This window comes from Falco punctatus, assembly GCF_963210335.1.
Source record: "Falco punctatus genome assembly, chromosome: 12".
Taxonomy (NCBI): domain Eukaryota; kingdom Metazoa; phylum Chordata; class Aves; order Falconiformes; family Falconidae; genus Falco; species Falco punctatus.
Genome location: NC_137592.1, coordinates 10,044,021 through 10,068,088, shown reverse-complemented (window position 1 = coordinate 10,068,088; position 24,068 = coordinate 10,044,021). Strand labels below are relative to the sequence as shown.

The following is a 24,068-nucleotide window of genomic DNA, read 5'->3' as shown; positions in this document are numbered from 1 at the left end:
CTTCTTTTGGTCATAAGCACCTTAGTTTTTTTTCACTGGCATGTCCAAAGTAGCATACACAGTATTTCTTAAATGCAAATAGAGAATGCACATTCTTTGTTTTCCAGACTCTAGTTTATAGTGAAGTACTGAAAACTCAGTGACATTTTGTTACTTATATTTTTCAGTAATGGAAGTCGTAAGACTAGCAAAAACCTCTACCAGTGACACTGTATCGGAAATAAATGTTGTGCCTGTTGTAACTTTCAGCAACAATGTACATAGTTTGGAAATTTCTATCTGGTTTTGCTTTATACTGATCAAACAAACCTTACTTTTGATGATTTTGATGACAAAAGCAAAAGAAAGTGTGGTTTGTGTAGATTAAAATAAAGCTTTTCTGATTATGGACACAGAAAAATTTTTAAATATAAGACTCCATGCAAGACCTGATTTTCATATGTCCAAAACATCCCCTAACCCCTAACCACGTATTAATGGAAATGAATGTTTAGGCATTCTTTGGAAAAATGGAGATTTACTATGCTACACCTGTTCATTGCTCATGTAATAGGCAACTCTATGTATATTTCATTTGTAGGCCGAGTTATTACCTATTTCTATCTAAAATATTCACAAAGTGTCTCTGAACAGTTTCAGAAATCATCCATTGTAGGTTCAGTTGTGGTGTGCAGCCAGTATTCACACGTGGCTTAATGCACAGTGGCAAAAACTCTGCTTTGCAGCTCGAGAGAGCATAAACATGGATGCTGCTAACAGAGGGGAAAGGTGAGGCTGAGGCTCTGTCCCCTGTGGAAAAGTCTGACTGTTCTCTTTGCTCTGATCCTGGGCTCTTCCCTCTGGCCCCCACTGGATCCTCCTTGTATGGGCAGGCATGAACCTAATGAAACAATGCAGTCATCTGGGGCAGGAAAGTGCAAAAAGAGAGAAGTGAAAAAACAAGGAGAAAAACAATTGATATCAGGGGACAACAAATAACAGTAATAAAGAGATTATGGAACGGCCTACCTCTGTATTCACAATTAGAGAGAGAAAGCTGACTTGTGCAGACCTTTGGTTTTTGACACGTTTTACTTGCTTTCAAGTTATTACCCTTGAGTCTGGAGGTGGGCAGAATGCAACTGTACATTTATGGAAAAATTTGCCCTTTAAGGCAAGTCTTTTACTAACTTCTAGAGACAAGAGTTTGGTTATGCCTCAGAGTGAGAGAATTGACATTTTGTTCTAGACAAAATGTATAATTTCACTGATAATTTCCTCTTTTTTGATTATTAACAAAAAGAATGTGTATTTTAAGAGGAAATGGAATAAAAGGTACAGGAGGTTAATGAAAGCTGTCCCTATGTTCTCCAACATGAAAGGATTGGACAGGAGGAGGACGTACAGCCACCCTTTACTGCAGATAGCCATTTCTGCTTCTCCTTCCTGTAGTTACTTGCTTAACCCATCCCAGAATATTTTTTTTTTAATGAAGAAATATCAAAAGCTAATGGCTGTGTGCTGTGGAGCAGTTGTTATTTATGTCCATTTCTCTGTCTTAGGCCACCTGTCATGGAATTTGACATCAACTGGTTTCAATTGTACTTTTAAATGGGTTTATCATCTGGGGGGACAGGAACTTGTTTCATGATGGTTTATTACTACCAAAATACACTCCTGGTTGCCAGTGTGCAGAGGCTTGTAGCACAAAACTGTGCCAAGTCTGTTGAGATTCCTGTTTTGAGAGCTGTGAGTGATGCAGCAGGGCAGAAGTACCAGATTTCTACCTGCAATGGTCACCCTGTATATATTCAGTCTTCTCACCACCTTGTCTTCCTGAAATCAAGATGCATCACACAAACACACCCCTTTTCATACATAACTTTTTCTCCACTGCTGATACTGTTCTCCTCAACTCCCCCAAAGCCAGAATACCTCTGCTCTCTGGATTATTATGATGAGCTTTGTGTTTACCGTGTCCCTCTGTTGGAAAAATCAAGTTTGTGCTCACAAGCCTAGTGGAGAAGAAAAACAGCCTGTGGAAAGAAACTTGAGCCCATAATACATTGTTTGTATCTATTGTCCAGTGACAAAGTAACTTTTTCTCATACTAAAATAGCTCTTAGCATGTTCTCACCCTAAATAAACTAATATCATAAACACAACATGAAAACATAATATACTCTGCAAGAGAAGTTTGCTGCCAGCTGCCCATTTGCAGACTTAATAGGTGTGCAAAGCCTCTACCCAAATGTGGCCAATACTAGGAATTGAGTTTCAGCGGGAGAAAGAAATAGGCACTGGGACTGGCAGCCTGGCAGTCACACAGAAATGTGGTCTTACAAGTTTCATTGCTGCAGGAAATCATGCCATAATCTGACTCCTCAAAGTCTTTGTCAGAATTCTGTTTCATGAGATGAACAGCTTCTCTTTTTTTCAAAATTGAATATTTAAGTGTTTTTATTTTTTCTTTAGATTTTTATAGCATGTAATAAAAACAGTAAGTACAATGAAACACTATGGTAACTCACCATTCGCAATGTCAACATGTTGCCTTGAGATGAATGTCAAAGTTGATGTCCTATGTTCTGTTTTAAGCTAAAATCAAACAGCAATATTTCAAAAGAGTTCACACAGGAAACTCCCATCTCCATGTAACAGCAGATCACCAACTTTATTGAAAAATTTAATAAGCTAAATGCTTCCCTTTGCTTGACATGGCTAATAAAGTTCCAGTAAATTTACAAGTGGTAGCTGTTTTGAATAAAATCATCAGGGGGCTATTGGCAAATGCAGCCAGGCAGGTTTTGCCATACGGCTGAGTAGAACTGAGGTTTGCCTCCCCAGGGAGCACTTTACAGACTGAAGGGTATTCCTGAGGGTACCTCTGTATTTTTTTTGGGAGGGGATGCTAATGAGGGGACAAGACCTCCCATCTGGTCCCAGCACTGCTGCTTCAGATTCTGCTTGTTGGTTACCCAGACTCTAGGGCTTATTCCTTGCTTGTGGTTTGAGAAATGAAAGACTCAATGAGCCTTGAGGTTAATGTTTTCTGAAGGTGATGGGAGTGGGGGAGCTGCTGGGAAATAGGTAACATGAGGTTTTCTCAAGTTTCTTCTTTTCCAGTATGTGTTTTGTGCATCTCATGCCTCAGGGCTGATAAACCTGTACTGTTTGTGAGCCCTGAATTCATGGAAAGACTTTTAAAAGTGTATTTTGCAAGAGGCTTATTGGGTAGAAATCGTTAAAGAGAAATGAAGGATTCTTTTTGTGGTCCTGCACTGAATTCATTTGTAGAATCAAGTGCACTACCTATTTGTACCCACAAATGCTGGCATCAGGGATCTTTTAAATTGCTTAATGTATTGATTAGGTCAGAGAGAACAAGTGAAGGGTGTTTTCTGTCTGACTGAATACTGACAGAAGTATTTTGTAGGAGTTCTCTATAAACCAATTCCCCATGTTTGCCTGGTACTATGTTCTAATTTTCCATGACTTGAGCAAACCAAAAAACTGTGCCTTTCTGTAAGGTTCTGCAAAGTGTAGCCAACAAGAAAAGCTTGGGTTAAAATGAATTTTAGACATCTATTCTTCCAAAGGAAAATGAATTGGTTTTGATTGCTTCTCTTTGGGCATGGGTCATTTCAACTCATATATAAACAAGAAGCATACACTTTAGCTGAGATATCTGAAATACTTATCTTGTAGACAGGTGATCATTCCTGAGACCACAAAGCATCTATATTGTGGTTATCTGTTATCATTTGTCATATAGTAGCAGCTAAAAGCCTCAACTGAGATTAAAAGCAAAGTTTTGTGCTAACACACTGTGAGAGGCAGCTCCTGCCCCAAGAGATTTACTACTTAAACAGAGATGGGTAAATAACACAGCAAATGTGCAAGGAACCTGTGGGCAGTGTGGAAATATTTCATATGTAGAAATGTGACACTTTACAGAGCTGAGAGCTCCTTGGGAAGAGCTTTGCTCCCTTTAGTTTCCAGCAAGAGTCAAGAGCAACCATCTTCTGTCATGGTGCTGCTAAGGAGTCACGTGGCCCTGATATTATTCTGGAGAAAACAGGAGTTTGAGTGTTGACTCCATAAATATCTCCCTCTTCTGAAAGCAAAAGCTGCAGCCTGCAGTTTACTATTTTTTTAGCTTGTAGTCCCACTGATTTAAAAACTATGTAAAGTGGTTTTCTGCTCAGGGACTCTAATTAGCCTTTAAGTGCTAACACTGGAAAGATGACTATAATGTTTTTCAGATTCACATGGGATATCAGCTGGGTTCTGTGTCACACAGCTTCTGGGAACATGTTACAATTTAGGAGCAGGAGATACCCGTTTTGATTTTTATCATACCAGAAAAATCCAAAATTTAGTTAACTGGGAGTGAGTGAGAGAAGCATCAATGATTAACAGTGACTGAGAAAGGTCCAGCATTTGTATCTCATTTGCAGGCTCTAAATGCTCATTTACCTTTACCCTGTGCTTGTGGGCCACTTAATGCCTGGAAAAAATGATTCTCCCTGTGCTGGGAATGCAATACAGAAAGCTGTGAGAAAAGAGGTGGACTTACAGTGCATGTGAAGAAACATCTTTGAGTAAAAGGTCACTTATTTCACAAAAGGTGCAATTCAAAGGGTATGAGAGTGTTTTCAACAGAACTTCTGATACTGTGAGTCACCTGTTGTAGTTCTAGATGGGTCTTGAAAGTACCTGCGCTGTGATAAGCTCAGAGATGAGAGCAGCTTCTCACGTTATAGCTGGAGGGACAGATGTACAAACTGCGTGGTTTGTACATGCCTCCCTCATCCATCACCACCTTGCAGCTTGCACAGTGTAAATGAGCATTTGTAGCCCATTTCAGTGCAATCCAGAACAGAACAACACAATTTATCACTACTTAGCCCCAAAGTAGATTATGAGCCCTCACACTGTTTGCTTTACTGGAGCTCAATAGCTTCCTAACTGTATAAAGATCTGGTTGTATAGAAAGGCTTACCCTGCCTGTAAATCCCATACTAACCTGTCCGGATGTGCCTGTAGCATCATAGATAAGATTTTCAAGAGGTTCTAAAAAGAACGCATTTGGGAAAAGCTGGGAGTCAGGGCATGCAGTATCCATGTTGGAGCGAGTAGTGCTGGAGTCAGATGTAGCCAGCTAGGGACTGTTTTTTCCATTCCTGGCTTTCAACAGTGGCTTGTGACCCTGTGTTGGTGTGTTGAGTTGCTGGGTAGTGGAGACGTTACACAAGCTGATGGTTTGATACCATTGCAGCTCTGTGGCCATTGATATCCCACTGGAAGCTGAGGACCTTGTGAGGGTATATGCACTATATGCCTTTACTGTGAAATTCCTATTTTAACTGGTCTTGGTGTTTGCAGTTTCTTTAAAGTCAGTGTTGTGGGCTTTAGCAAAAGCTGAAGAAGGTATTTTTCTCTTCCAGCATGAATGATACTTTTCAAATGGTAATCACCAACGTAAATAAACTTTTATTTACCTGCTGTTGGATGGCAAAGTCAACATGAAGAAGTGATAAGGCAGCTGGGAACAGATGAGAAAATAATTAAGCTGTAATGAAAGACATAAATCTAAAATGTGTATGAGGATAATGATTTTTCTCAAAAGAAATATGTGGAAACTGAAGAAGAAAAAGATAGAAATGTCTAAAGCTTTCATATTGAGTAAGAATTAAATGAACCACTGACCAGACTTGAAATGACTGTCTTTTACCAGGTTTTATAAATGCTGTGTTGTTTTTTTCTATTATTGCTTTGACTGTTGTTAGCTACAAGTGAAGCTACAGTGAACTACAAGTCATTTAACTGAAATCTGTTCCCATGAGATAACAAGTTTACTTCTTTGGTTTAAAATTATTATAGTGTGGAAAAATATTTGTGCTTACCTTGTCATATTTAGTTGATATGTATTACTGAACTATCTTTTGCTGCGTACCATTCTGGAGTTTGGACCCTGCTCACCAACTTGTCCTGTTTTAAAAAAGTTTCTGACTACTCATGGTAAACTTCTGAACCTTGTGGGCCACTTCTTGACTAGCAGGAACAAAACCTCCACTTATGTTTTCAAATTCACATTTGCAAAAATCTCGAGGTGCAAACAGTATAATCCTTTATATTAATGACTCTACTTGATGGAGAGAACGTGTTCACCTTCTTAGCATAATGATAGCATGGTGATTTTCTGATCTGGCTTTTTGTATAGTTCCAGGAAGCCTTGCTGCATCTGTAATAGTATAAACTGTCACCAGGGTTTAGGTTCACATCTCTTGAGTTTGTCTCAAACTCACTTTGATCCCTTTCCTGCAGCAGAATCCAAATAAGTTAATTGATCATCTGGCTTGTTTCTTACATGAAAAACTGCTTGCCTGTGTGATCTGTCACGTTTTGAGTGTTTTTACCCCGTGGTGATCTGACAAGAAGATTAGAGCCAGACATTTCTCATCTATTTATATTTAATCAGAAATAGCCATTAGCGAGTTTGGGACTTTCAATAACTATTTCCTGCTTGTGTTTATTCTTCCTTGTCATTGCTTTCCTGTAATTCTTACATTAACCAGTGATGATGTATTAATTGATTGTGAGGTTGTAAAAAGGTGGTTGGAACTGGTGAGTGCTTTTGATTCAATATAGGAACAGCAATGCTTCTGATAACTGACACTGCACAACACCAGACTTTTATGTTTACTCATAAACACACTTTTGTTTAGGTACTTCAAATGGCCTTGATGGACCTTAATAATTATCTTGGAATAAAATATATCTCCTAAAAGCCAGTTAGTGTCAGAATCTCAGCCTAAGCAGCTTACCCAAGATGTTTGCAGTTTCTGAAAAGTTCATCAAAACATTGAAATCAATTCTCATAAATTTTAGAATAGTGCATTTTTATTTCAGTAAATGTTAAGCACCACAAAGAGGTAAGTTGCTGCAAGCAGTTACTCTAAATCAAATTGGCTTGGATACCATTCAAAAAACAATTTGCATTCATTTTTAAAATAGTGTGATAATGAATTGCATTAATTGTTAATGTACATTTTCAATGTCATTACAGAACACATCCTAATCTTTCCCCACAGGACGACCAATTGGCAGTATGTGCTGAAAAGAGAAATGAAAGAAGCTTGAGTATGATTATTTGATTGTAATGCTCAAGCTCCATTACTTTGGAGAGTGATTTTGCTCACGTGCTCTGAACTCTTGCAGCTCAGTGATAGAGGTCCCTGGCAGATTTACGTGAGCTGCTCACTTTGCATCAACAGGATTAACTTCATCAGGATTTGTACAGACTGAGCAGCAGGCTAAAATGTTGTAAGTATCAGCTATTGTGTTCTGACACTGTTCAGATAACCCATTTCCCTTTTTAAATACTGCATAAAGTGTTTGTCAAAAGGTTGTGATGTGAAGTAAAGCAAGAATTAAAATATGTACCCCAAAACTGCATACCATGGGGAGTTTAAATTATAAGTGCACTTAGTTTCACTTGTGGCTAGGGGTTATTTGGATGTAACATTTTATTCTTTCTCCGGTCTCTGTACCACACTTGGGGGTCCACAGTGTTGGTGGTCTTCATCAGATGAAAAATGGCTTCCAAGCTTTAAAGGACCTTTCTTCTTTTGGCAATTAAGTGTTTATTGATTGTTAATTGATTGGTTGATTAGTTGGTTAAGCATTCGTTGTGTATTGACTCCAGCCACATCCATGAGGGCTATCCATGCATACAGACTAAGCATAAGCAGTTGAGGAGCAGAAAAGTGTGAATTAATTGTTGAATCATAGGATCTGAACTCAGATTCTTGGAGGTATTACTGCACTTTCTTATGATTTATTTTTTTACCTGAAGAATGAGAGGGTCTCAGGAGTCTTTTATCTGGTGGTTTATGCATATAAGCCATGCTGGTAACTGTTTCCAGGAGCAGATGAAACAGAAATTTCCATTGTAGACTTGTTTGGAAGTGCTGGAATTCACTAGATCAAAATTAAGAACATTAAAAATATGGTCTGTTTTTGCTAGAAGTCTAAAATATTTAAGGGAAAAACTTCTTTAGAACAGTTTATAGCTATGAAAACCTTTTGCAGCGCCTCTGATAAGGTCCCTGTACTGGTTGACTCTACTTGTACCCTGACTGTTTGAATTTATGCTGGTTGTCAAAACATAAAGCCTGGAGAAACCAGTGAAATATGACTGAGAGGTTTCCAAAAGCAACTCTTCCCACGGAACTGCCAGATACTGCTCACAGAGTTCTCTGCAAATCAAAGGTCAGGTGTTTGGGACGGCATATGGGTATGGGAAGAGACTGAGTGACATTTGAACAAGGAAGGCAAGTTGAAATAGTGGAACAGAGAGGATGAATAAAAATAAAGGATGCAAAGGTGAAAACTGTAAGCTTCCAAGAGAAAAATGAGGAGTGAGTGCTGTAGTAGTACAGAACTTAGAGCCATCAGGTACCGTTAAGGCAAGGATTTCAGTCTCTTTGATAAGCCATGCAAAGTAAGTAAATAAGGAGGGAAGCATGCAGAAGGCATTGTAAAGTCTTTTCCTCATGGAGGAAACATAAGCAAATTCATCTGCTGGTGGGTGCCAGCTGCCCTGATAGAGGAGGACTGCCATAACACACTAGGGCCATAGGCTGCTTTGGAGCGTTGGCCATCACGTACTCTCATGTTGAAGCTGAACATTTTCCACAATGGAATTAAATATTTGCAAGGCAGGACAATATAATCTTTCTTTTATTTGGTTGTTTCTTATAATTTATTGGCTTCTATTAACACACATAAAACCTCTCTTCCCCTGCCTGCAGAGCAAATACCCTGAAACTGTAGCAGTCAGTGACACAGCAAGACAGACATGTCTCGCTGCCGATCATTAAGAGTCATGCTGGTGCCTAATTGCTTGTCATGGTTGAAACGCGCCTCTGCAGACTGCTTGAGGAGTCGCAGACGGGGACACCAGCTAACAGATCCTTGGAGTGTTAAAATCTTGCTGCACATCATAATAACAGATGCTGGCATAGGTTGCACCTTATTAAGGGAGTCTCATCAAAGTAGTCACACTGGAGACAGGACATTTATTCCAAACAGCAGCAGTTTATGCGTAGGTGTGTTTGAAAATCCCTTCAGTCTTCTGCAGCTGCTTTACACCACCTGAAGGCCATGCACATTCTTGACCCATATAATTATCTTTACTCATTGGGTTAAATTTCAAGTAGGATATAAATTAGCTGAAAGACATGAGGCATATTCAATAGGTGATGCACTGGAACACTGCTGAGCTTGTGAGTACACTGAAGTGGCTCACACATATAACTCGAAGGCATTCCTCTTTCATTTTGGGAAGACGATCCCTGAGTGACTAATGACCAAAGGAGGCAGACTCAGTAATAAACAGTGAACTCTTGCTCCACTGTGTACCATGATCAGATTTCAGGTAGACTGCAGCTAACCAGATACCATAAAGGCTTTCAACAAAGCCATAACTAACAGGGAAGCACTGCACCATTAGCAGCAGAGTCACATTAGCAGAGGGAAGGTCAGTTAAGAGCTGTAGACGTCCAGCATCTCTTGGGGTCAGACTCAGGTGCAGCTTTGGAGCAAACAGCCCAAATTCACCTAAGGTGTTCTCTTCTTCAAGGATCAACAGCCATGTCTCATCTTGCCAAAATGCAGATGTGTACTGTTGAAAGATGCCAGGCACACATAAGATACTTTGTTATTCGGAATGATCACAAACATTACAAGAGGGGATTGGAGCTGATAGTTATTCAGATGCTGGCCTGGTAGAAAGCAGGTGGGTTTTTTCCCACTTTTGAGCGCTGCAGAGCCTTGATATGCCAAGTCCCTACTTGTGCTACAATCTGAATTCTGTGTGAACATGTACCCACATCTACACTAAAACTGTGCAGTTACTAACTCCTGGGTCTTAAGGCTGTGCCTCAGTTTACCATCCAAAAAGAGATTTATACGTCCTCATAAATTTAAGGAATTTTTTTCCGCAAGATGCAAATGACAGTCTTAGAACATGCTCTGTTCTTAGTAATTGGAAGTTCCAGTTCTTCAGCCAAGAGGCAGGAAAAGTAAAAGGAGTCAGCTCTAACCACTTCTGTTGCCTCAGTTTTGCAAGAAGCAATATACCTGCAAGGTGATAGTATTGCTTTTCAACAGTAAGTGATAAAAATCTCACTTTCTCCAAGGATTAGTGGGCATTCAACTGTTTTACAGGGAAGTGGACAACACTGATGGAAGAGCTCTTCAGATCAGTGAATCCTTGATTCTTTCCATGCAGAGAGCAATGGACTTAAGGGTGCCCTCACCTTCCCTCATGAAACAGGTATCCCAAGCATGAGGAAACTAGCATTTCCTTTGCAATCTCAACACAAGGGGAAAAGTTATGTCTGATTCGAGCTTTAACAGTTATGTTACCTTAAGATGTCTGTCCAGGTCATGGTGTAGCCATGCATCCTTACTGTGGGGAAAGGAAAAGAAACAGCTTTCAAAGGCTTATGTTAATTATGAAGCTTTCACAAGAAGCCTGTGTCCACCTGAAAGGGCAGCCTTGCAGGGTTTATTAGAGAAATGTTTGGCTCCTCATGAAACAGGGAGTTCAGAAGCAGATTATGAGGGTAAAATGATAACAGAAAGTTGCCCATATGGAGGCTGTAGGCTCCCTGCCTCACTGGTACAACCTTTAACTGAGCTGTCCCTATGTCCCCTCTGTGTAGACCATGCCAGGTCCCATCTGCAGAGCTCACTTACCTAAGCCAAGCATGTGCTTTTTGAGGTGATTTCTTCTGATCATGCAGTCATCTTTCTCATTCTTTAGAGAGAACGTGAGCTTTTTCTAAGCCTGTGTCTTGTAACTTCCAGGAAGGTGATCTTCCTGCTGTCGAAGCTGGGTTGCTGGCAGGGCAGCTCTCTTTCAGCTCATTTTTTGCCTGCAAGACTGGGATTGCAATTTATTTCAAAAGTGGATATTGCTAATGTTTGCATGCTATGTTGAAAGACTTTAAATGCTTTTTCTGGGGCAAAGAAACTTGTTCTGAAGCAGGTTACAAAAGCAACCCTGAGAAGCAGGGCTTGGTCATTTTAAGCTCAGCAGCATGCTGATGTGTAACCTTAACTTCAGGGAAAATTTTCTGCATCTAGCAATACTGACAGCTAGGAGGGCAGGCATGCATCTGAGTATATTTGTCCAGAAACCCAAGTTTAAAAATACATGTGTGTGTGTGTGCATGTATATCTGTGTATTGAAGATAGCTATTAAAAAAAGCTCAAAATCATCATCACTTTCTTGGGAAAACCATAAAAGTTACACTGTATTTCTGGCAAGTGCATCCTGTAACTCCTTTCAAGCCATACTGAATGAAAACAAATGAACCAGAACCAAAACCCTAGCTACAAAACATGAAACATCCATTGCTCCAAAAGTCAATGACTGAATGGTTAGTGCTATGCTCCAAGGTAGGAGAGAGGCCACGTTTCCCTTTCTGGAGAAGTCCGAATATATTGATTTAAATTGCCTGGAAAACCTTCCAGGCCCTTAAGAATTGCTAATACTACTTTTAACATTTTCAACACCTTTAATTGGTGACATGATACAACCGAGGTGTGACTCAGCCAAGAATTTACTGGAGGATGAGGAAAGTATCACAAAATACCTGTTCGCACCGATTTCTGCCAGGTCTTGGTTTTTGTAGTAGACAGACTGTTGCGCAATGAGCCCTTTTTTAACCTTATTTGCTCTTACAGTCAAAGCACTCACAGCCTGGCTCTCTCGAGAACATCAATAATGCTTTGCCTGCTGACAGCAGCTGAGGACAGGAGCAGAACAAAATACGAAGCATTGTTTATTAAAGCACAGGACACAGAGCAATGGCTAAATAAGCAGCTCAAATTGACCTGCAAAATTCAGAGAATGACTCCCACAGGAAGCTAGTGCCCACTTTGAAGCTTCAGCTTTGGGATGGGACTGTTTGCTTTATACTGCATGAGAGAAATAGAGGCTTTACAAATCTGATCTGTCCCACGGGATGACCCTGCTGCCTTCACCTCAGGGCTTGCCCTCCAAAAGGACCTGTGAGAGACTTCCAGTTTGCTGGGTCCTAATGGCATTGAGCCTGCAACCTCACAATGCACGGTAAGGAATTCACTTGGAAATAAGAAATTGCAAATTCATTTCCTACTTCATTATGAAAAATTTAATTTCAATTGGCTTTCCTCCCTCTGTCTCCTTGGATGGCTTCAGTGACTGAAAATGTTCTGCCTTAGAAATAACATCTTCCAGCAGATCAGACAATATTGCTGAGCAATTATCAAAAAAGAGCCCTTGGCATAAATAACAGAGCTTAACTGCACCGCTAGCAATGCTAACTCCTCTGCCTTCTGGTCTGCCTTTGGTACCTCTTGCCACATCTTTCGATCACGGCTCAGCCAATGCAGCTATGGATTTATAGCTGAAACATTGCTCAGACAGTGCATCTGGCACCAGCTGGCTGATTTCACAGAAAGGGCAATGAAAGTGTAGGGCTGCTGAGAAAGATGTGGCTGATACACCAAAGTGGAAGAATAAAAAGGAGCTTCAGTTCAGGGAGGGAGACTGGGGAAACTGAGCTGAGCCAAAGGCTCAGGGAGAAACACACTGGAAGGGAGTATGCTGAGGGGAAGATGGTGATGGGATCAGGAGAGGGGTAAGGGCGTGAAGAGATTTTGAAACCTTCAGATTTATGTCCAAAGAGATAAAGCCTATAATAAGGTTACCTCTTCTACAGCAGTTGTGTTTTTCTCCAATATTTTGCAGTGCATTTAATACTCTGGAACTTGACAGCCATAGCTGTCACTTGTGCAAGGGCTGAAATGCGAATAAAAATAAAAGGCAGCCCACTGAATGGTCAAAGTTAGATATGCTGTTTCCTTGTGATCACTGCTTCATATCTGATTAGTCCTCAACAAGTTTTAGATGGTTCTCAGCTATGATAGGCATATCTTTGAGGGGGATAAATAAAAACATTGCAAATTGCTTTTACAGGACCTGAGGCACCCTACTTCAGAGTAAGGCTCATTGTGAAATATGAAACAACCTCAGAGCAGCTGTGCTGGTGGAAACGTGTGGTTCAAGGTCAGCACTGTCACCAGCCCTGGCCATTAAGCAGGTATATGGAAAAGCGTAAGTACAAGGCTCATGTAAATGAGACTATCCCCTAATTCTCTCCCAGCCTACGGCTACTTCAGTTTGGAGGTTTTATGCATTTTGGCTGCTGAAGATTTCCCAGGGCATTTCTGCCTTTCAAGCACTTGTCCAGTTGTGATTAAAAGAATGTTGATATTATAAAGTAATGCGAGAAACAAGAGGTACCTGAAAAGCATCGAGGACAGACTGTGAATGCAAATCTTCTAATAGGAACAGCCAGAAACAGAAACCCATGACTAAATCCAGGTTATGCTTTGGTGTAGTGCTACTCGGGTCATTTCACAAGGGTTTGCTAGACAGGGAGCAGTGCCTTAGTTCCATATTTGCAGAGGCAGTCAGCTGCTTTGCATCTGGATGCCGCAACTGTGCGGTGCAGGCAATTGCCAAGAGCTTCCGAAGATGCTAAAAAACCTCTAGATTTCCCATCAGAATGCAGTAGCTGGTGACATACTTCTCTCTTTCTCATCTTTCATGCTTAGTTTTAGGAGCAGACACTCCAGGAAACTTAATACTCATGCCATTCTTGCTTTCTTTCCTGTGCAGTGACCCTTATGTAGGTGTAAGAAATTTCTTAAGGAAGAGAAAACAAAAAAAGTGATCCTTTATGTGAAGTGTTACAGCAGTGTGCTGAAACCAGCTTGGAGGGTATCTGAGCAAAGCCCATAAGCCTTAAGAGTGGGCTGTGGTTGTTCCTCAAATGGATCCACATGTTTCTCAGCAATTATTAGCCACTGTTGTATTAGATGTTCCGCTAATTTCCAAGAACTTTGCCACCTAGGAAATGCAAGACTGAAGATGACTTGTGTGTTATTAATACATTTACTGAATGGTCCCTTGCCTTGCGATTAAAGATATCAAAATGAGACCTATGAGATGGAAAATTGCTCATGGCTAAATTGGAAGTTGCAAAGGAGAAGGTGAACTTTTATTTTAAATAATGATGCATTTGCTTGGCCTTTTCCTTGAGCAGGTTGCTTTGACATACTGAATTAAAACAGCCAATATTTTGGGCTCAACACGTGGCATGTGCAGGACAACCCAGGGATCAGGCCCAGCTGACATGGGTTTATGGAAGGCAGGTCCTGCTTGATGAACCTGATCTCCTTCTGACAAGGTGACCCACCTAGTGGATGAGGAAAAGGCTGTGGATGTTGTCTACCTGGACTTTAGTAAAGCTCTTGACACCATCTCCCACAGCATTCTCCTGGAGAAACTGGCTGCTCGTGGCTTGCATGGGTGTGCGCTGGGTTAAAAGCTGGCTGGCTGGCTGATCCCAAAGAGCAGTGGTGAATGGAGTTACACCCCGCTGGCGGCCGGTCACCAGTGGTGTTCCCCAGGGCCCAGTACTGGGGCCAGTTCTGTTTATCGCTGATGAGGGGACCGAGCGCACCCTCAGCCAGTTCCCAGCTGCCACCAGGCTGGGGGAGTGTTGACCTGCTGGGGGGCAGGAGGCTCTGCAGGGGGGTCTGGGCAGGCCGGGCCGATGGGGTGAGGTTCCACAGGGCTCAGTGCCGGGCCCTGCCCGAGGGTCACACCAGCCCCCCGCAGCTGCAGGCTGGGGCAGGGGCTGGGAACTGCCCGGCGGGGAAGGGCCCTCAGCACTGGTGGGGCCACATCTCGCACCCTGGGGTGTTTCAGGCCCCTCACTGCAGGGGGGACGCTGAGGGGCTGGAGCGTGTCCAGAGCCGGGCAGGGGCTGGGGACGGGGCTGGGGCACCAGGCTCACGGGGGGCGGCTGAGGGACCTGGGGGGGTTGGCCTGGAGAGGGGGCGGCTCAGGGGGGACCTGATCGCTCTCTGCAGCTCCTGGCAGGGGCTGTGGGCAGGGGGGTCGGTCCCTTCTCCCAGGTGATGGGGGACAGGACAGGAGGGAACGGCCTCAAGCTGCCCCAGGGGAGGTTTGGATGAGATAGTAGGAAAAAGTTCTTCCCTGAAAGGGTGGCCAGGCGCTGGAATGGGCTGCACGGGGAGGTGGTGGTCACCATCCCTGAAGTGTTTAAGAAACACTGGATGTGGTGCTTAGGGACATGGTTTCACGCTGGGCTTGGCAGTCCTGGGTTAATGGTTGGACGGGCTGATCTTAAGGGTCTTTTCCAACCTAAATGATTCTATAAGTATTTGAAGTTCATTTCTGCAATAAGGTGTTAAGAAAGTTCCTAAGTAGCTTATGGGAGATGATGAAGGGAGTGAAGACAGTGATTTTTGTGCTTTATTACAAGGGTTATCTTGCTTTACTCTTCCCCCTAGCTTTAGGTATCAACTTTAAAAGCTCAGGGATGTTGCTGTGAGTTATGCAGGTTTCTTTCATGTATCTCTAGGCATTTTTCAGCTTTGGAAACCTAGTTATCACATTAGACCAGTCGATTTAGCACACAAGCACTTCTAAATATAATGAATCCTTTGTTGAAATCAATAAGCGTTTTGTCTTAAAAGGCACTAACATAGCCTGTCCTGATGGCTTCTCCTAACTTCCTCTCTGTACTTCTGTAGCCCCTGTAAAAGCAAAACAGAACAAAAAATGACTCCTATGTATTTCTTATTAGCTGGTGTATCAACTGACATCTGATTTTTCCACTGTCCTTTTAAAACAACAAATGCAATCTGTTGACGCTGTACATCTTTAAAGAAACCATTCCAGCATAAGTTATCATATTTAGCTAAAAGTAGGTGTCAAAATACTCCTGCTGACAGTTACCACCTTCTAGACACAGCAGACCATGGATTCTGATCCTTTTCATTTGAAGTGGCTGAAAATTGGTCCAGTGTTCACTAAGATTTGGCCAATTCACAGGGAAAGAAAAAGAAAGAATATTACATTATCCTCTCTCTTTCAGATCCTCTGGCATACTTTATATCAAAGAAACGTTAGTCTTTATTGTTATTTAGCACTTGCATTAGCAAACTCCTTAGTATCCGTGTCTATGGAATAGGACCTGTGGCACTGAACAAGGTGACAGTCCTCCTCACAAGAGGTTACAGAGCATAGAAAAGGCCAGTGGATACAGATCTCTAGGAAGTACCAGGATAATAAGGTGGGGGGAGAAAAGGCATATAACAGATTTCAGACACCCAAAGCCAAGCATGGCTCCTTTTCTACTGCCTTGGAAATGAATTTCCCAACGCTGTAATTTCAAGCCTTTTGACTGCTTCATGCATCCTCTGCAACACACATTTTAATGTATCCCAATAAAATGGGAAGTTTTAATTCTTTCGTTTTGCACCTGCTTATTAAAATATGAAAGGTTGGTTTATGTAAGCATTTCGCAAAAATACCAGTTTACCTCATTATGGGCGACTAAGCTGTATCCAGACTATTTGAAGTGTTACTTTCCCATTATATAAAAATTTCCTGTGGGACCCCTTTTGCAAGGGTATCTGTTTCAAGCGTGACAGTCACTTTTGTCTCTGCAGGATGGATCTGTGTGAGGTGTGTTATGTGAACTGAATGGTGACAGTAATTTTGTTGACAATAGAGAATTGAAAGCTTCAAACCAAAACATCAGTGACAAATGTGCTAGAAATACAAAATACTAGCTGGTTGGTCCTCCCCGTACGCAAACCTTTTTTTTTTTTTTTTTTTTTTTTTTTTTTTGTAATTAAAAGGTCTTTCTCTTTATGTGGTCTGTTTATCTGTTGTAATTTGACAGTGTATGAAAATGATACCTGAATTTATTTTTCAGAAGATAATTGTCCTGGCATTTAGTTTAATTTAGTTTCTGGGTCATCTTCTAAATCTTTCCAACACTTTGCTCTTCTTCTGTTCTCAGGCAGATTCTACATCTCCCAAATGAACTGGTGTTTTCCCTCACATAGGCAGTTACTTGGTGGCTGTCACCAAGAGAAAATACCTGCTTGTATGGGGAGGTAAGCACAGGAAGGAATAAATACAGCAGACAGACTACAGGGCTTGCAAAGTTGGAAACTCTCCTCCCATTAGCTGGGGACTCTCTTGAGCACACTTCCCACACCAGGGAAACAAGTCATCTTTCTTTGCAGCTTGCTTTTGAGGCCTGGGGAGGTGTTTCTGTGTAATGATTGTCACAGAAACAGCCACAGAGGTCTCAGAGGGCACTGGGAACCCCTTATGCCGATCCTAGCCATCTCCTGGCCTCCAGTCCATTTTTCTTTGGGTTCCTCCCATATTAAACTTACCGTAAGGGAGCAGAACGATTGCAAGTACGGCTCTGGGGCACCCAGCAGCTTTGTGAGGGTGCCTATCACTAGCCAGGGTCTTTATTGTGTCAGTTCCTCTCTAGTTCTCAATGATGATGTGTCTGATCAAGCACTGAAGGCCACTAAGGTTGCCCTTAACCACCAAAAAATATAAAACTTGCAAAAGATTGTTTGGCATCAGATACCAAAAAGGTTAATTGTCATGGCTTTAGATTCTGAGCATAAGAAAAGAAGTTTCTGTGCTACTACGCTCAGAGGACAAGGATAATTTGGTGGTGAATAGTGTCAGTAACTGAGGATCTAAGGACACAGGGTAATACACCATCAGTGACCTGTGCAGGGTTTGCCCTGAGAGCCATTTTCTTACACTTCATTATTTTGCCATTCCTAAGTCAACACATTCCTCCTCTCACTGCCCCCCAAAATTTTACAACATGGGAATTTTACTAAAATTGTTTCAGAGCCTTTTACAATCTGTAGGAGTCTGGCTTTCAGGTTCAATACATATTTCATTCAAGCCTCAAAGGCTGTTTGCAGAAGCCCTGGGTAGTATATTCAAGGACTTCAGTTTCATTTGTTACCTTATATTGGATTACGTTTTGAAAAATATTTGGTGCTGGCAGTTGAGGTTTGACAGTGAGAACAGCTCAGCTGTGGTGTAAGCTTTTGAGTAATGTAGCAGAATTTACAACAGTGCTCAGCTTTGAGCATCTGCAAATGTACTTTTTTTTTTTTTTTTTTTTTTTTTTGTAGGAGCAATCATGCTGCTCTGAGGGTTGACAATCTGGATCTTTTATGAAATGTCTCACTCGGTGAAGCTGGATGATGAACGCTCAAAAGCTGGCCCAAAACATGCTGTGATTTCAGTTTTGTTTTTTACAGCAAGTAAATTAGGATTGCTCCAGAAAATGCTGTTCTTTCGAGGACGTAGGTAGGATATTAATGAATTAAAATGAAATAAAATTAAGAAAATTTTTAAAAAATGCTGATGTCTGTTTATAGTCTTAGGTGTATGAACTCCCTTAGTTCTGTAACATGAGTAACATCTGTAGCAAACCCCTTGTCTATACTCAGATGCTTAAATAATTTTGGAATCTAACACAAACTCACTTTTGAATGTTTACCTTGAAGTCTCATTAAAAGTTATTGGGATTCCTAATCTTGAATGATTTCTGAAAGATGGAAGTCCTGGAAAATATTATTCCTGCAATTCTTTTAAATACTTTTACTTGTTATCAATTGCACGTTTCATTCTGTATTGCCGAGGTCTTTCATTAGTTTATCAAGATTTTTAAATTTGTACTTTTCTGTAGAAGAGATCTTGGGATATTGGATTCTAGATTTCGTCAGAGCCTGCTAGGAAACGGCTGTACATAATTTTCACATCTGTCACAGGAGGATGGAGAGGTCTTCAGGTCTTGGGACTATCTCAGCAGATTCACATCCTGGAAAGTTTTGTAGGTGCGCGATATGACCATATTTGATAATGATGGGCTTTTATTTCTCTGCAAATGTATGGTGATTCCTCTTCGCCACTCTTTTTTTTACTGTTTTTACAGCTTCTGTGCAGGAGGTTTAGCTTAGAGCAGTTCTCCACAGTGTGGAAGATGAAAAGATTTAGATGTGCAAGATATTTATGCACAGAAGGGATCCAGCGATCTCCACAGCTTGGGTAGCATCTTCTGACTTGCTCAGGCCAGCAAAGACCTGAGGATTGGGAAAGGCAGTGAATACAGTGGGGATGTGGGGAAGGAAACAGGCAAAACTAATTGGACGCCCCATCTATCTTTCTTTTTATTTCACTCCTATTACCACTGCAAATAAATGCTTTTTGGGAATACTTTTATCCCATATGTGGTGGAGGAGGTGTACACAGGAACTGCTCATTCTGCTCCTTGTTCTTATTCCGTTTTTTAGCAATTCTAGTAGGAGCTGCACTGCATGCAAGCAGTGAGCTATCAATTTCCTGCTGTAAAACAAAAAGAATATAAGAATAAATTTCATGTTGAACAAGCCAGTTACTCATCTGTTAGTAGGTTTTCCCTCCTGACTAGCTTCACTGCAGCCTTTGGCGCCTCTCTACTGGTTTTCTCCAGCTTTTCCCATAGTGATAGGTAACTGCTCCCTGTCGGCAGTGCCGCAGGGAAGTAAATCCCAGCCTAGGGCAGCAGGATGCTGTCTGTCATGTCTCAGCCTCACTATGGAGTTTCAGTCTTGAAACTGAAGTTTTTGTTTTTGTCAAACTACAGTTGAACTAGAAAGCTCACCCTTTCAGACTGAGTGGGATGGGACCATTTCCCTGAACTGTGGCAGTACCTAAGTGGGGAGCAGCTGGGCTATAGCAGCTTAAATTTTCAGAAGTGTGCACTGCTTCCTGGGAAGATGCATGAACTCAGAAGCTAATGGCCAAGCAGGTACCTATGGGAGCTCAGCCTTTCCCCACAATTTTTAAAGTTGCTCCACTTTCTACAAAAGGCATCTCGGAGGCCACAAGGTAGAAACAAAGTAGAGAGCCCAATTATATTAAAATAAATTCCAAAATTTCCACTGACTTCCCTTGCTCCAGCTAGGGTTTGCCCTGAAGATTACAACTGCAGTCAGTTGCACACTGATACGTTCAGTGTAGCTTTTTACTGCTCAATGTTGGTATCCAGGAAAGGTCTGCTCATTGCAAAAGATTAACAGATTAAACTGTTCAAGAAACTCCAGGAAGCTTTGGGTGCTGTTGGAACTTTATTTTATCGTATTAACATTCAGTTACCTTATCCCACTTCTTTTAAAAAGATGACTAATTTTCCTCAAAATTTCTAGTTTTCAGAAACATATGCAATTAATTTAAAGTATTTAATGTTGCTCTCATTGAAAGTGTAGAAAAAAGAGAAACTTTGAAAGCAGAAAAATAAACATTCAAGGCAAATCAAGGTGAAAGTGGCATGTTCAGATGAGATGCAAGATGAGAGCCCAGCCCACAATCTGTGCTTTTTTCCAATCTATTTGAAGCATTTAGTCTACCAGCAAGGTCTGACAGAGGCTTGTCACAATGTTTCCACCCTAAAATGCTCCCCAAAATACCTTTCTTCTGAAAGCATGGGTGGTCATAACAGATTGAGGTTTGTGGTTGAGCTTCCTAATGAAAAGGATGAGGTGTTTGTAGTGGGAACTCTTCTGCTGTTGCTTTATTCTGTCAGTTGCTATACTTCTGAATAGGCATCTGCACTCTTGGCTAACAAAACGTGTTATCTGTCATACTCTGAATTTATTTTTACTGCAAGGAACAGCGATGCTCTATTATGGCCAGCACAGGGTAGCAGTGATCAGAGTGTGTCTGTTAATTGAAAAGCTGTACCCAGACACTGATCCTGCACCTCTGATGGATTATTAGCATGTGGTCTGCAGTGACCACCTTTCTGGATCACAACATCACCCTGTGAAAGAGGCTCAGGCAGCAGCATCCCATCTCCAAACACACAGCTCAGCCTGGTGGTGCTGCATAGTGGTACTTTTCCTCTGAGGCAGCTTGGAGAAAACAACCCCTAAAGCATGTTATGCTGCACATTATGGAACAGTTGGAATAAAAAATACTCAAGGCAGGGTAGTGCAAACGTGGGTCATCTTCTGGAAACACCTGGTTGAACCTGGTAGCTGCAGTGTTGTGGCACTTACTGAATGACAGCAACTTTAATGGGAAGCCAGTTCAATTAATGCTGCTGCAAGCAGCAAAATAGCAGACAGCTACTCTGCATGGGAGTGAAGGAGTGAATTAGACTCAGATGATGGTAATTAACAGCTGGCTGGCAGAAAGGCATTTTGTCTGCCCAGCCGTTGAAAGCTCTTTATTACAGATAATGTCCCAGCACAGCTAAGTCATGGCAACCTGCCTCTCAAAATGCTGGAAGTGGGGAAGCGAGGCACTGTTTTGCATTGGTGAATGTGCTACAGTATTGACAGGTAAATAGTATGTTCATTTTTCATTTTCACAAAATAGATTCTTCAGGATGCAGTTATGAGAAATTCATCTTGGAGCTCCAACATGAGTTTATTAGGAAAGCAGGGTCCTTAGGTCTTGGGCTAAAAGCAAAAGAAGTGTTCTTATGAAACATACATGGTAGATTGTTTTAGCCTTTGGTAAAAAAGACAAAACATAGATTTTGCGTACTAGAACTTTGTTTTGTAAACCAACATTTCTTTTGGGATCTTTTAAAGTGTTGCTGAAATTACCCAGGTTTAATTTCATCTTATGCTGTATTACAAATCATAAGTTGATCAATAGAATCAAACTTATTCATCCTGCATGTTAAAAATACAGCATTGCTTTCCCTTCAGTTTTGGTAAAAGAAAAATGAAGCCTTATCCCTAATCTCTCAAAATATTTTGCAAAACTTCCAGTCATTGACTCCTGCTTATGAACAGGCAAACTATGAATGCTGCTGGGCAGAACACTGCTGTGCTGAATCCATGGGAAGTTTCAGTAATGGAAATGCGCTGTTGTCAGACCATCACTGTAACTGGTGCACCTGCAGTTACACAGCAAGCAGAAGGCCAGATCCTGATCTCAGACATCCCAGTTACCAGCTTTTTCTTAAACAATTCTTTCCATAAAAGTAGTTCCCCTGGCCCTAAAAACTCCTTTGATTATCAGCTGCCTGTATTTTGAACAGACAAGGCCATATTTCATCTGAGTGGTTTTAACGTATATTCAGAGTGTTTTCTAATAATATTATAAATTGAAATAGTACAGTGTTCAACAGGTGGCACATTTCTTAGTGTTTGAATATAATATCACCCTGGGTGTGGTTTAATGAGAAAAGTTTGGTGCTGTGGTCCCACTACTAGACACAGGGTCCTGCTCCTATGATAGGGGTTAGAGCCCCCCAGGAAGACCTCAGCTGCCTGCAGTCCTCACTAGCTCACTGTCTTTTCCCGCAGGACAATTTTTTCCTAGTTGGTGTTACCCCACATCTATTTCACTATCTACTTGGTGGAAAGAAGGACCAAAAAACTCTAAAACCAACTAGGTGTCTTCTCTTTAAGCCTCACCTCACTTCTGCCTTTTATGCTTGGGAATTACCATTATTTAAAGGATGAGTTTACATCCTTGAAGGGAGAATCAGACGCTCGGGAACATGGCTATGTGGCAGTCTTATATCTCATGGCAGAAAGTGGCTCAGACATAATATCAAGGAGGAATTCACCTTCAGTTCTCTCCATGGAAGCACCGTTATTTACTCTTTTGTAATTGTAGAGCATCAACATTTAACAGATGTTGTTCCTCACTATTAATGAGCAAAATCATTTATCACCAGCTTCAATGCGCCACTCATTTTCTGCCTGCACCGCTGGGAGGAAGCGGTGCAGGAACAAAGCTCCATGGAACTGGTTCTTGTGTTTAAAGCTGTGGCTGCAACAAATGGCTGGCCGGGTGCAGGATGGGTCACCACGGCTGCATCCTGCTCCAGCCTGCTATTTTCCCCACCGTCAGTTCTGCCCTTTGTCAGCAGAGCATGTTGCCTGAGAAATATTTGTCCACCAAAAATGTTCCTCCCAACTGCCTGTCTGTGATTTGGTTACAAAAAGCATTTGCATCTTTGAGCACTGCAAAGGCATGAAATATCTGTGTCCATAGGAGAAGGTGGAAGTGAAATATTCCTTCTCTAACTATCGCCTAAGCGTGATGGAATGTAGTGCATAGAGGGCATAACACCCCATTTGTATGAGGTGTCATTACTATTATTTTTCCTATGGACATAAAAAAAAAAAGTTTTAATCCATGCCTTCTTGCTCTTCTTTTCCCATCCTTCCTTTCTGAAAAAGTAAGCTAGTTTGGATGTACTCATAGTTAAATGCAAACATAAACTCCACACTCCTTTTGATGTAGTGCTGATGAAGTGAATGTGAATTGACTTCAAAGCAGTGACCAGAAACCACTGCATGTTTCAGGATATATATATATTATTTTTTTTTGAAATATACTCTGTAAGAATGTGCCAGTGTAATTGCTTAGCTGATTCCCGAGTCAAAAGTCACCATTTATTCCTATGCTTCTGAGAAGATAGCATTGAAAAAAAAACCCCTCTGTTCATTTGAAGACTCATCGTGTGCTTTGTTATTGTACATTAAACATTCTTACTTTTAAAATAATGGCCTGGCTTTTATCAGCCACAAGATTCCTGCTTCTCAGTTTAGTTCAAAGACTGGGACGTAACTGAGGTTCTCCCAGGGTGACTCTGAACACTTCAAGGACTATTTGCAGTGGAAAATATTTGTTTTGTTTGTGTCACGGAAAAGCTATGCTTTTTCATTTCCAGGCAGTATTTCAGTATTCATTAAGCAGTAAAGATTAGTGGTTCAGTCCTTAATCACTCAGTTCAGAACTGATGAGACAGGGTAAGGGTCTGTAGAGAAGTCAAGGACGGTGTTTTAATGGAGAGTCTCTATCTTGCAATTTTTGCCTCTGATGCTATGCAAAGCGTAAGGCTGGGTACTCCAAATGGGGGGGAAGACATGAGGCAGGGGGTGAGGAGATAAGGAAGGGGTAGGTAACTGAGATAATATAAAGATGTTTTTGCATTTCCTCCAAGCTACTGGCACCAGCCTCACCTCAAACCAAACCTAGGCTGCGTAGACACCATGAAGTCTGATATGCTGATAAATTATGCCTGCTGCGAAGATGGATTGTGTAGGACAGGCCATGCCATACTGAGGGGTCCAGGACTGAG

General features: G+C 41.4%; 1 protein-coding gene across 2 annotated transcripts in view; it reads left to right on the top strand.

Annotated features, from left to right (window-relative positions):
- LOC308071824 (uncharacterized protein) overlaps positions 1–24,068 on the top strand; it is an 85,793-nt gene that overhangs the window by 38,021 nt on the left and 23,704 nt on the right. Inside the window, exon 1 of one of the 2 annotated variants that reach the window (XR_013931319.1) lies at positions 14,487–24,068. This exon is cut by the window's right edge and continues 21,265 nt beyond it. The exons of the other annotated variant lie outside the window; for it this stretch is intronic. The gene's annotated coding sequence lies outside the window, so the exon portion shown is untranslated. Of the gene's footprint in view, positions 1–14,486 lie in introns of those variants that run through there. 2 annotated transcript variants of the gene reach the window in all.